The sequence below is a fragment of the Mus caroli genome, unplaced genomic scaffold (genome assembly GCF_978045245.1).
Source record: "Mus caroli unplaced genomic scaffold, Mus_caroli_1 scaffold_5, whole genome shotgun sequence".
Lineage (NCBI taxonomy): Eukaryota > Metazoa > Chordata > Mammalia > Rodentia > Muridae > Mus > Mus caroli.
In genome coordinates, this window is record NW_028227260.1 from 146,966,229 (window position 1) to 146,979,545 (window position 13,317).

The 13,317-nt window shown below is 49.7% G+C and overlaps 1 protein-coding gene across 2 annotated transcripts in view; it reads left to right on the forward strand.

The window, feature by feature from the left end:
- The window catches only part of Bcor (BCL6 corepressor), a 122,809-nt gene that overhangs the window by 30,967 nt on the left and 78,525 nt on the right, over positions 1-13,317 (forward strand). Inside the window, exon 1 of one of the 2 annotated variants that reach the window (XM_029473166.2) lies at positions 724-856. The exons of the other annotated variant lie outside the window; for it this stretch is intronic. The gene's annotated coding sequence lies outside the window, so the exon portion shown is untranslated. Of the gene's footprint in view, positions 1-723; positions 857-13,317 lie in introns of those variants that run through there. 2 annotated transcript variants of the gene reach the window in all.

Below are 13,317 nucleotides of genomic sequence, written 5' to 3' on the forward strand. Positions count from 1 at the left end.
CGAGGGGGGCACACTTCTGCGGCTGACCTCGCTGTTTGTGGCCCTCTCCCCACACTCTGGAGACTGTTAGTCGCCCTGAAGAATTTGGGCACGCTGTCCTGCTGGCCGGACTTGTAGGCTGGGGTCCGAGTACCCAGAGTGCACGCGCACGTGCCAAAGGCGGTGGATCAGCGGGCTGGGAGTGACTGGGCTGAAAGCCAGGGAGCACCTGGAAACACCCTAGGCCTCAGGGCAGGTGACACCCTTCGGAACCCCGACTCCCTCCTCCCCCACTTCGCCCCCCTTCCCCGGCCCGCATGCGGTCGGCCTCTGCGGCGGAAACACGGTCCAACTCCTTGAAAGTAAACTTGCCGCGAGCTGCCAGGGCCGGGAGAGAGGGAGCGAGCCGGCGGGGGTGTCTGCGTCGGGGAGGCCGGGGAGGCTAGTGTCAAGTTTCAGCCCCTAATGACAATCGATGGCGAGGTGCCAAGGCCCTGGGAAACGGCTGGAAGGGGAGCGGGTGTGTGTGGGGGGGGCGGGGGCGGGTTGAGTGAAAGGGACCACGCCACAGGGCCCAACTTGCGAACCTCCGAGACGCGAGGCGCCCACAAGGGCTGGGGGAGGCGGCGGGGCGGGGGCGGGGGCGGGGGCGGCGGGCGGGGAGGGGCGCTCGAGGAGCCGCGGGAGAGGAGCGGAGCGCAAGCATCTTCCGCAATCCATTCATGCACTGAAGCGCGTGCAGAGCTGCTGCTCGCTGCCATTGTTACTCGCGGGCGGTGTGGGAGCAGAGCCTCCACTCTGGCGAGAGATAAATGGCCTCTGACAGCCCCTCCTCGCCAAGAGAGCTCCTCGGATTTCACCGCGCGGCGGCTCTCAGGTCTGTGCCTTGCTCGCTTCCCGGTGAGAACCTTTAAATCAGCCTCCCCGCCCTCCCTTCTCCCGGACTCTGTCCCCCCCCCCCCCGCCCTCTCCGGCCGGGCCAGGGCCCCCGGGGGCGCTGCGCACAGGCACGAGTCGCCTCCCCAGCCGGGGGTTACGAAGTGGGGACGCCGAGGGGACCCGGGGGCCGCGGGTGGGGAGAAGCAGCTAGCGCCCCCCACCCGGGCTCCGTTCCTCCGCCCGAACGCCCCGCCTCCGCGCCCACAAGATGGATCAGGCTACCGTGCGGAGAGCGGGCTGTAAATATTTTAAAAGTCTCTCGCGCGCCGGCGGTAATGGCTTTCGCAGTTGGAATGTGTGCTAGGGAAAGAGGAAGGGCGACGTTTGTGCTGTGTTGCCGGTTGGGGGAATTGTTTCTATACCCTCTCCCTAGGTTCGGGGTGGGCTGTACCGCCAGGATCCCGGGTTTCCCGCCCCGCCGCGTCCCGAGATAGCATCAAGAACACCAGTCGTTAGGGAACTTGAGTCTATAGCAGGGCGACAAAAGGCCCAGTCGAGGTGACTCCAGAGCCACTTTCTTCTTCGAGGGAGGTCTCTCAAGGTCTTGGGTCTGAGACTGGTCCAAAACCTCTGGTCCAGGTCCGCTTCTCAGGGGTGATCCGGGGAGGGCGGGAAACGCACAAATAAAAGCCCCTCGAGTTTGCGTGGCCACTAAAAGCTGGGGCTTGGGTTTCTGCAGCGGGGACAGGTCCCGTTTGCGTCTTTGGTCCCTTTCTCAACTCCCCTGTAAAGCCTCTATCCGCTCAAAAGGCGCCATCCGCTTTGCATTTAAATCTGAACGTAGCTTTGTGGCTACTTGGGTTCGAAACCTGGGTAGGGGAGCAGGGGAAAGGTCGGGGCGCAGAGAGGTTAATGTCCAGGCTTGGTGGCAGTCATGTGTGGGCACTCTTCTGCTTCCTTGGTTAGTCTAGGCTTAGAATCTATAAGGCTGAGCCCAGTGGCATAGGAGAGGGTGGGGGAGGGGATTCAGTCTTCTCTGTCGGGAGAGACTTAATGGGCCCACCACAGGGCGTGTGTGAGGTGAGGTGGTCTCCTTTGCCAGCAGCAGCTTCCTGGCAGGGCAGGGGCGCTGGGGCAGGCCAGGCACACCAGGTTCTCCTGGAGGGTTCCTGGAGCGTGGGCCTAGGCTAGGACTGCTCATCTGTATCCTCCACCTGGCTCTCTCCCCGACCCGCCAGAGAGTGGGTGCGGGAGGCCTTTCGGGGCGCGCCGGAGCTGCCCTAGACGGTCCAGTGCGTGGAGCTCTCGGCTCTGGCAGCTCCTCTTCCAAGGGCTTGTGTTGCGCCCTTCTCGCTTGTTTGTCTCGTGTGAGCCTCGTAAACCGCCCTGATTTATTACCCAGACTAAATGCTTAATTTGTGAATATGAAACAGATTAAAAAGGGCGGGGGTAGGGGGCTTGAGGTCGGCATATTTTAGCAATCAGACCAAAGCAGCCCGGCAGATGTTTCAAATTTGTCGACATTTTCAGGCTCATGTGGAAAGCCAGTCAGAATGGTCAAGAGATTCTCTTTCCTTCCTCCAACCTGAGAACTTGGCAGTGATCAACAGGAGCTGATTAGTAGCCACACACACAAAAAGACACCAGCAGTCAAGGAGTTAACAGAGGCTGAGCTCTTCACCTCCAGGATCCGGGTGGAGGGGATGGGGGCCTAGGGTCACAAAGGCAACCTGATCACAAAGCCTGGAGGAGCCCAGCTAAAAAGGCCCAAGTATTAGAAGGTAACTCCGAAGAACAAAGTCGAGGGTCCATTAAAAGTTAATTCAGCAAATAAACTTCAGTGGCGATAAAACAAATAAGAAAGATGGCAACTCCGACTTAAACTAACCAACAGATAATAGAAAGGAGTGGCTTTGATGTGGCCTAACCATGTGCTTTCCCTTTAAGCAGGTCCCCACAGTGAGTGGCCCGAGACGGGCCTCTGTGGAGCACCCTCGCTTTGAAAAGACCCCATGTGTACAGGCAGTGCTTTTTGGCGTTTGTCATTTGGGAGCAACTTCACACATCAAAGGCGACCACAGTGTTCTTTTCAGCTCCCTGGTTCCACTCGCCCAGTGAAGCAGATACAATTTCTATAAATTGGCCTTCTCCTCTGGGTTTTGATTGATCATCACCATATGAGATTATTGAAAGTCTAATGTCTTATTTCACTTTCTCCAAGGGGTGAGGAGGGGAACCATTTATTGGAAGTCGGGCCACGTGAAGACTCCCGTGTTGTGCAATAGTAATTTCCATTAGCCTGGATTTATCAACCTCTTCAAACTCCCATGCGTTTCCTGTGGGTGCCTCATTTCACCTCCCTTCCCCCACCAGGTCTGTGCTTCTGTGGCTGTTCACAGGTATAATCCACACTAGAACCTTCCTATTGGGAAGGAGAAAATGGATGTTGACTACACGGAAAGGAACAAAAGATGTATTTCTAGGCATATTTATTCCAATGCTCCAAATTTCTTCTTTGGCCTTTGTTTTCCACTCCAAACTTTTTTGTCCCCCTTTCACCTGGATGCAATCTTTCATTTATTTAAAGTTGATTATGGCGCCTCTGTCTTGTCCTTCGCCAGACAAAAGCTTAGAGAAAGTCAAAGACTGCGTTAATTATATGTTTCTTGTAAACTGACTTTTCATGTCCCCCTAACACATTTAGCTGGCTTGGTGTTTAGTTTAACACTCAATTGCTGCAAATATGCTGCTTAAAATGCTGTCCTTATTAAACAAATAAATGAATTCAAAGACCTTTCTAATTTCAACTCGTGTGGGCTAGAAACAGAAGAGAAAAATGGTAGGAAAGAGCATGGGCTAGGGAAAGGTAGCAGGGAGACTGGAGAGAAAAGGCACACACATGCATGCACATACACATGCACACACATGTACACACACAAGCAAGCAAGCACACGCACATGTGTGTGCAAACACACACACACACACACACACACACAGGCTGCATTCCTTCTGCCATCCCTCCCTGCAGCCATGTTAAACTGGTCCATACAATTGTCCCTGGCTTAGCCCTGCAGCTTGCCAGCCTGCCAGGATTTTCCATCACTTGATGCCTAAGGCAATCATTAGCTCAGAATGGACAGCCCTCTACCTGCTGGCCGCCAGTCACTTATCAGCCAGGGGTAGGCTGGCTACATCAAGCATGGGTCCCATTTGTTCAGCCTGAGAGGGGTCCTTGGTATTTGCCCCTGGGTGAGTTGGTACCTAATTAAACTCTACCCAGGGCAGCTTACACTAAATATACTTGGGTTGAGAGGAGGCTGGGAGGAAAAGGCAGTCATTACTTAAGCAGGGAAAGTGACTTTTCTGAGAGCGGGAAGAAAGGGAGCCGTCTGATCACTTTGTTTACCCTAAGCAGAGCTTCAGACACCACATCAATGGCCACAAGGAAATAAGGGGAAATGGGAACTAAGGGGAAAATCCAGAGACCACAGGCCCCTAAACCCAGGCCTTGTCATCATCTGGAAGCAAGAGGGAGGTTTATCAGAGCTCTAGACAACACTGGCTGCAGGGGGTGGGGAGGGGGTGCGGGGTGGGTGGGGGGAGATCCAAGTGCCCTTTGTGGCTTAGGAGTCATTGCTCATGTGCTACATATAGGCCTGTGTGTGTACTCAGGAGCTGGAACTGTATAAATGGCCTCGGAGACAGAAAGGAACAGATGTGTCAAAGAATCCAGTGACTGAGTGTGTATGGTAAAGTTACCCTGACCAGGCACGGAAGAACAAGAGAATGATTGATCAGCTGAAGCCTAGGCCTAGGTGGCAGGATCCCGATGATCAGAACTAGGGCTAAAGGGCTAGTTTGCGAACAAAGGTGGTGGTTGTGGATCTAGAAAGACCTTGGGGTCTTCTTTAAGCCCTCATGAATTCAGAGGGTGAAACATTTGATCAACGGGACAAAAAGTGAAACCAAGTACCAAGCACAGGTAACCAGAGTTAGAGCACTTCTGGTTGGAGAAAGGGTTTCTTTCTGGCTCACTATTTTAACCAGTTAGCATTTATTAAGCACTTGCCTTAAGCAAAGCAGTATGCTGGACATCTGGGGCCACAAGTGCTAGACTCCTCAAATGACCCAGCAGGGGCGACTCCTTCCTTTTATGTGCAAAATAACAAAGGACATAAAGGACTGTGGGTGAGCTACTGAGGACTTGGAGAAGGAAATCAGCCACTCCCTGAGCGTCACAGTTACCCTGTGCCTGCCCCTGCAGCTGGATTCCAGGAGGGAGATGAGGCTACCAGCCTCTTGGGGCCAGGAACCTCTCTACTTCCAACCTAAACCGGGACCAAGCTCCAGGGCCTTCCAGATTGTTCTGTCTGGATGGTGACAGAGATCACATGGGTCCTTTGCTTCCCCCTTCCTTGGAAAGCCTGCCTAACTTTATTTCCCCTGGGGGCCAGGCCAGAGAGATTTTGATGCAAATCAAGAAGGCAGCTTTTCAAGTCAGGACTAGCCTGACCGAGAGACTAGCCCCAGACCAAGAGAAAAGGGAAGCTTGCGCTGCCCCCCTCCAGCGCTCGCTCTCTCTCTCTCTCTCTCTCTCTCTCTCTCTCTCTCTCTCTCTCTCTCTCTCTCTCTCCCCTCCCCTCCCCCTTCCCTCCCCTCCCCTCCCCTCCTCTCCTCTCCTCTCCCCTCCTCCACCCCCACTCTTTCTGGAACTCGATAAGGGAATACTGCCTCCCTGAACAAAACAAACTTGGAAATCTCCAAGGTTTGTAATTGTGAGGAAGTCCCCCAGCAGAGAATTTGAACTGGCTTAAATACATCCCCCTTCCCTGGGCACTCTCCCTCTGTGCCCCCTAGATTCGACTTGCCCCTTGGGGTGTTTCAGTGTGATCACAGGTGCCCTCCTTCGAGCCATCTGGCCTGGGCCCAGCCTTTGCTCTTGGTTTCCCTACGCACTGGCGAAACGCGCTGGAACCTTCAAAGCGCATTCCTAAACACTACCGGGGAACTGTGGGGAAGTGCAAACAAAGAGGCTGGGAGTACTCAGGCAGTTAGCGTACTGAGTCTGTGGGCCAACAGGGCTGGCCCAAGTTCAGTCAGACTCCCTGGCTCTGAGCCAGCTAGAGCTGGCAGTGCGCCCTCTCCAGCCCACTACTCAGACCTCCTTGCCCCCAAATTTGGGCACTCCCCTCCCCAGCCAGCTTAAGTCTCAGCCAGCCCTCCTGCCCCTCCGCAGTCCTCTGAGAACAGTACTTCCTCATTCTGGTCTGGTGGATAGTTCTAGGCTTCTGCGTGAGCTCTCCGAGAGTGAGTAAGTTGTCAAAGAGCAGGAGCCCTTCCCTTCTTTCGAGTGGCCCCGGGACTGAGCATGGCCTGAGTTCCCTGCCTTTGGGATTTGAGTAGTGGTGAACACTTGGTAATAAAAGTCCGATCGTGCTGTGTTCCCTTACGCAAGAAGACGTTCCCTAGAAATACAAATAGGAGGTGTGTGTGTTGGGGGGATGGGTGTCAAATCACATGCTTCTTCATGGGTGGTGAGCAGAGTCATTCGCTCAGGAACCTTTAGCTTAAGTCTCTGGTCTGTTTAATACTACTGATGGTTCTTGCAAGGGAGTGGGAGTCACACCCAAGAATCGGCTTCCTTTCACACAAAAGCTGGGAGAAAGTCTTTGTTGGGGGCGGGGGGGGGGCTCTTAGCACTTAGCCCAACCTGCCTTAGACTTAGATACGTAGCCCAGGGTATTGTTGAACTTCTGCCTAAGTCTTCCCGAGTCCTGGGGTTACATGTCACCCTGGCCTGCTCCTGTGTATGTTTTGAAACAGGGTCTAGTGCTGCCCAGAGCTCAGGGGAGGGAGCATGGCTCTCTCAGTCCTCCTAACTCAGCTTGTTGTGTAGCTGAAACAGCAGGCTACAACTACAGAGGATTTTTTTTCTTTCTTTCTCTTTTTCCTTATCCCACCGAGTACTGGGGGATTGAACTCAGAGTCTCATATATGCTAGGTAAGTTCCTTAGCACTGAGCTGTAGCCTTAGTCATTTTTAGAGTTTTTTTCTTTTGAGACAGGGTCTCTGTGCATTGTCTAGGCTGGCTTTGAACTCAGAATCTCCCTGCCTCAGCCATTTAAGTCAAAGGTGCAAGGCGATACACTCGGTTTATATATAGGTACTACAGATCTAAACTCAGACCCCTGTGCTGTACAACACTGAACCCTTTCTCAACCCTAAGAATTTTTTTGGGGTGGGGGTTGGGGGGTATGGGGTCAGTTTTGAGGCAGAATTTCTCTGTGTAGCCCCGACTGTCCTGGAACTCGATCTGTAGTCCAGGCTGGCCTCGAACTCACAGAGATCTGCCTGCTCCTGCCTCCCGTGCGCCATTACTGCTCGGCCAAGACTGTATTTTTTTAAGCTATAATTCAGTGGTGTGTTTTTATTGATGCTCAACTTACATACAAACACCTTCTGCCCAATCTTCTAAGTGGGGACTTGGGGGCTGGTGTCCTGTGTTTTCCTTCCCCAAGATTCTGCCTAGACAACTAGATCATATTAATTGAAAATGGTAGGAGGTAACACCTGCACGTGACCAAAAAATGTCATTGTTTTCAGATAGGGTCTCATGGTGCTGAGGTTGGCTTTGGACTCCTGATCCTTCTGCCTCTACCCACTGAATGCTGGGATTACAGATGGGTGCCAGGGTAGCATATGGCAAAAAATTCTAAGGCTATCAAAGTGTGTTCAGGGAAGACCATGACTCTCTCATCCATCTCTGCCTCTCTGCAGGATCACTGCTCCCAGCTTCCTGCGCACAATTGTCAGCATAGGTACAAAGAAAAAGAAAAAATAAATAAAAATAAAAATTCTGTCCAAAAAAGAGAGGGTTGGAAAACTAGTTTTACTTTGAAGAAGCCAAAACCCAAAGAAAAATCAAAAGACCCACTGGTCTTAATGAACATCTGTATCAGGAGGCGGGCTTTCACAAGCACATTTATTTCACATTCTGATTGCAAGGGATGCAGAAGCCTTTCAGAGGTCTGAATCAGTTTAACTTCATCTTAAACTGTTACAGAGTAATACATTCCCCACTTAGATTGTAGCGATTTCTTATTCCCTCCGCCCTTCTGGAGCCCAGTATGGTGGGTAGCTCATGCTTACAACACCAGCATTCTCTAAGCTGAGGCAGGAGGATCATTTTAGTCTGAGACCTTGTCTCAACAGCACCACCACTACCAGTCAAAACCATTGGCAGAGTGATACATACTTACAGCCTAGGACTTGGAGCTAGAGTCCTGAGGATCAGCGGCTCAAGGTCGTGCTCGCTATCTAGTAAGCCTCTTGGTCAGCCTGTGTTTCCATATAAGGTCCTGTCTAAAACAGAACAAAAAGCAAAGCAAAGCAAAACAAAACAAAACAAAACAAAACAAAACAAAACAAAACGCCGAAGGAAAAAGGGTTGGTGCCGGTGCTGCAGCATGAGATTGCTCAGTCAGGAAAGGCAGTCGCTCCCAAGCCTGAGTTTTAGCCTCAGAACCCAGGTGGTGGAAGTTGTCCCGTGACCTCCATACTTACCTATGTGCACTAGAAATAAACAGAAATAAATAAAATGTAAAAGTAAAGTCTATCTGAAAGTTTGTTTGGGGAAGCTAGGCTAGGGTTCAAAAGCTGCCTTGGCTAGTTGCCTAACTGTGGGACTAAGCAGTTACTCTCAGCTCACCCATGGAATGGGAAATATCAACGTGGCCCATCCCATAATGTTGCCATTAAATTAGTTGGTGGGCAAAACTGACTTAAAAATAATACCTGGCACCCAGAAACTGATCATTGGGGGTTAGGGAGACTTGAGCCTCACACACATCTGGTTGGTTTCAACCTTGCTGTGGTATTTGTGAATAAGCTATTTGTCTTTGAGTCTCTGTGTCTCTGAAGCCTTGGGTGTTTGACTGTTACCTGCAAGAGACAGGGGGATCCCCAACATGCTACTCGCCTGTGATACCCTCAGACATAGTTTTGATTTCTTCACTGTTAATCTGCACTGTTAGGACAAAAAACACTGGACCAAAGCCCTCCACCCTCACCATTCTTTTTTTTTTTTTTTTTCGAGACACGGTTTCTCTGTGTAGCCCTGGATGTCCTGGAACTCATTCTGTAGATCAGGCTGGCCTTGAACTCAGAAATCCGCCTGCCTCTGCCTCCCGAGTGCTGGGATTAAAGGCATGCGCCACCACTGCCCAGCACCCTCACCATTTAAGACATGGGGCAGGAGTGGTGGTAGTGCGTACTTACCTAGCATACATGACATCCCCAGCAGTTTGGTCCCCAGCGGTATATAAAAACCAGGTATAGGGCTAATGAGGTGGCTCAGTTAGTTTGCCTCACAGCCTGAACACTTGAGTTCTATCCCTGGGACTCAGTGATACTCTAGAGGTGGATACATGAGACTATATTTTAAAAAGAAAAAGGCAAACATTTTGATGGGTAGGAGCTGCTACTCAGAGGTAGAGTGGTACCTTATGCTTAGCTTATATGAGGTCCTGGGTTCTATCTATCCCCAGTGCTAGAAGGAAAACAAAATAAACAAGATGATGGAGTGGGGGGGGGGAGGTCATGTGACTCCCACCCTTCCTTAGTCTGACCATCTGTTGTCCTGCTGATAAGAGCTTCTTAGAAGACAGAACCTGTTGTTATGTAGAGATCCAGAAGGCCAGATCTTCTCCCTTGGGGATATGCCTAGGCTCACAAAGAGGCTGGAGATCACAAAATTGAGGGTTGGTCAGGTGTGGTGGTGCAAACCTTTAATTGGAATTAGGAGGCAGGAGGCAGAAGTAGGTGGATCTCTGGGAGGCTAGCCTGGTCTACATAGAGAGTTCCAGAACTGCCAGGGCTTCATAGTAAGACCCTGTATTGGAAACAAACAAACAAAAAAGCAAAGCTGAGGATCAGACAGAAGAAGCGGGTGACTCCATGAAACCTCTCACTGTCCTGTGAGTTAGAGAGTTTTGTTGGGACCACCCTCTGCACCTGATAAAACTGTCCGGGATATACTTTCATAGGATATGTTGACTGGTGGAGGCCTTGACAGCCTGAGGAAAGACAAAGGAATTTGTTTAAAGGTATACTTTGCTCTGTGCTAGAAAACACCTCTCGTAATGTTAGGCTTTGAAGGCAATAATATCTGCTCTTGACATTGCGGTGTTTCTGCCATATAATTTAATTAACGTGTGATGCAGGCACAAAGCCAGAGTCAAACGTTCTGACAGCTCTTGGAAGCCACCTAAATCCCTTTGAAGTTCCTTACTACACCCCAGTAACACACAGACAAAGCCCCTAAGGTTGAAGACAGCCCCTGATATGGGGTGCAGAATTTTATCAGCAATTCCAATATCTGCAAACTTCCTGATATCTTTTTCCCTCTATAAAATGTTTTATCTGGATGAGGTGGCACAGTCCGAACTATAGGAGAGACTGAAACAGGAGGATCACCTGAGTCTAGATTGAAGACTAATATGATGTACCCTTAAGTCAGTCTGTCTGTCCTGTTTCTCTGTCTTTGTCTCTCTGACTCTGTCTTTCTATCTGTCTTTCTATTTCTCTCTCTCTCTCTCTCTCTCTCTCTCTCTCTCTCTCTCTCTCTCTCTCTCTCTCTTTCTCTCTCTGTGTGTATGTTTGTGTTTCTGGGTCTCTTGCTGTCTTTCCTTTGTAGAAAGGGTCTCATTATTTATTATGGTTTAAGTTGGCTTTGAACTTGCTGTATAATCTAGACTAACCTGAAATTCTTTGACATCGTCCTGCCCCAGTCTCCCAAGTGTTGGTATCATAGACACGAACCAGCACACCCAGAAAGATCACCACCCCTTAAAACAAATATTTTCTTCTTCAAGTTCACCTATCACAAAGTTCCTGAGCTCCACACAAATCAGATACTAGACTTACTAAGAAGGAAAATAATTATATTATCTGTATAAAATTATTTAATGCCTGCTACCCTCCTAACAATGCTTTGGGCACTGAACAGTGTCTTGGATGTCATCAAATTTTATTTTACTGAAAATGGAGAATAAATACATGAACAAAAAAGAAAATACTGTGAGTTGTGCTAAATTAAAAAAAAATAAGAAGGGCAAGGGAATAAAGAGAGCTAGTATATTGAAAACCATATATTATTCTAAAAAGAAAAAAATTCCTTCTAGAAAGAATGTAGAGAGTGCATTGTGAGTCTTGGGTAGGCAAAGGAATATACTTAGGTGGTGTTCTCAGGCAGCTCTTGCTGAGATAAAGCTGTGTAAGAAGCCACCCAAAGCACAGACCAGCAATTCATTTTGGGGGATGCGTCTGTTGGTCACCAGGGTTTGGTTGATGAGCAGAGGCTTGATCGTAAGTAGGAGCTGGGTCCAAATTAGCTCCATGTGCCTTTCGCTCTCCATGGACGAGTGGGCCAGTTAGGGCCATGGCAAAAATTGCAAGAGCACAGAAGAACAAAATGGCTCGGAAGTCTCCCACTCAGGACTTGCCATTGTTTCTTTTGCTTACGTTTCATTGGCTAAAAGGAATTCTGTGATCTGATGGCAGTGGGCTGGGGAAATAGGCCTTACCTCTAGTGAAATGAGTTGCAGAATCACCATGTAGATAGGGAGGGAGTATGGGGCAGTGAGCAGGGTGCGGAGTAGCCCAATCTGAAACAGATGGCTCAAACCAAAACTGTGTATCTCTAGCTATGACATTTATATATACAAATACATATATCAAATGATAAAACCGCCTTTGGTGGAATTGTGTGTTTTAGATTAAATTTAAATAAACCCATATGATAATTACACATCAGCACCCCCTGAGGTGGCTTATGGATCTTTGTTACCAACTTCAGGAAACCTGGGAATCTAGGCCACAGGTCTTGCCAATGCTGAGAGAGAAGTGTGCCTTTTTTTTTTTTTTAACATTTATTTATTTATTTTATGTATGTGAGTGCCCTGTAGCTGTACATATGGTTGTGAACCTTCATGTGGTTGTTGGGAATTGAATTTTAGGACTTCTGCTCGTTCTGGTCAACTCTGCTTGCTCAGGCCCAAAGATTTATTTATTATTATACATAAGTACACTCACTGTAGCTGTCTTCAGACACACCAGAAGAGGGCGTCAGATCTCACTAGGGGTGGTTGTTAGCCACCATGTGGTTGGTGGGATTTGAACTCAGGACCTTCAGAAGAACAGTCAGTGCTCTTAACTGTTGAGCCATCTCACAAGTCCCCGAGATGTGGGTCTTGAGGGAGACTTTTCTTATCTCCTGGACTTCTCATGCAGAGTGCAGTAGTGGGGGGAAAAGACCAGAGGAGACCCCAGAGGCAGTAATTGCTCCTGCTGACTTCTGTGCGTGTCTTGGAATGGCAGCAATCTGGGTTTTGCTCTGCTGCCAACAAGCCCTTCAGCTGCTCTCCCTGGCTGCCCAGGACCCAGGGCTGGGATGCGAGATTCCAGTAGCTCCTTGTCCCTGCGCCTACCCTGCCTTGTCTTGCTGTCCTTTAGATTTTGGGTATTATTATTATTATTATTATTAAAGTGATCATTGCTTTGTTTGCCTTCCTTCACTGAATTCCTCCTGGGCTCTGCAGCCAGCCAAAGCTCTGGAAGCTGGCCCTTCACTTTAGGAAAGGTCGTTGTTCAATTGATTCCCGCAGCTAATGGAATCTAATCACCAAAGCCTGGAGTGATTGCAATCAGAGGAATCCACCCGGTTGAAAAGAATCTAAGTTTTCCTTTTGTAAGCTGAGAGAGTGAGGTGCTGGGGCAGGCATGGGCTCTACCAGGCTCCTGTTTGGATGCGGCTTCTTCCTTGGGTCTTCTGATTCCTGCCTTTAAAGTCATGTGAAGTGATTGGCCGCCTGGGAGGGAGGAAGCCTAGCCCTGAAGTGGAAGTGGGATTGCTTCCAGAGCAGCCACCTTCAGGCTGGAGCACCGGGCACACTCACACAACTGCAACTCGAGCTCTGAGCTCACTGGCAACCGCGGTTTGATTTCGATGGGTTCACCTTGAACTTACCACTGTTTGAATCTCCCACTCATCTGTGTGCCCCACCCCTGAACCCCTCTCAGTATAAATCTTTTTGCAGTTCTTACCCAGAGGTCTTCCTGTGCTTTCAGCCTGCTTTCCCTATTAGATGTTGTTGCTGCGGCTGCTGTTGCTGACGATGCCGATGATGACAGGCTGGGAGGATATTTATTTTCAGTGAAACACGGTAGCTGTGCAGAGAAGCACACACATCATTAGCATACAGCCAGATCAGCACACTCGCCTAACTGATACCCACATCAAGATTCAGACAGACCCTCCTCAGGCCTCCAACCAGATACCTCAGCCTTCCTTACACACTCATCTTTAAGGCACATTGCCACCCTACCCTGATTCCTAATGGCATCAGTTAGCCTCCTCTGATTTGGTACTTTGTAGAAAAGAAGGGCATGGGAGTGTACTGT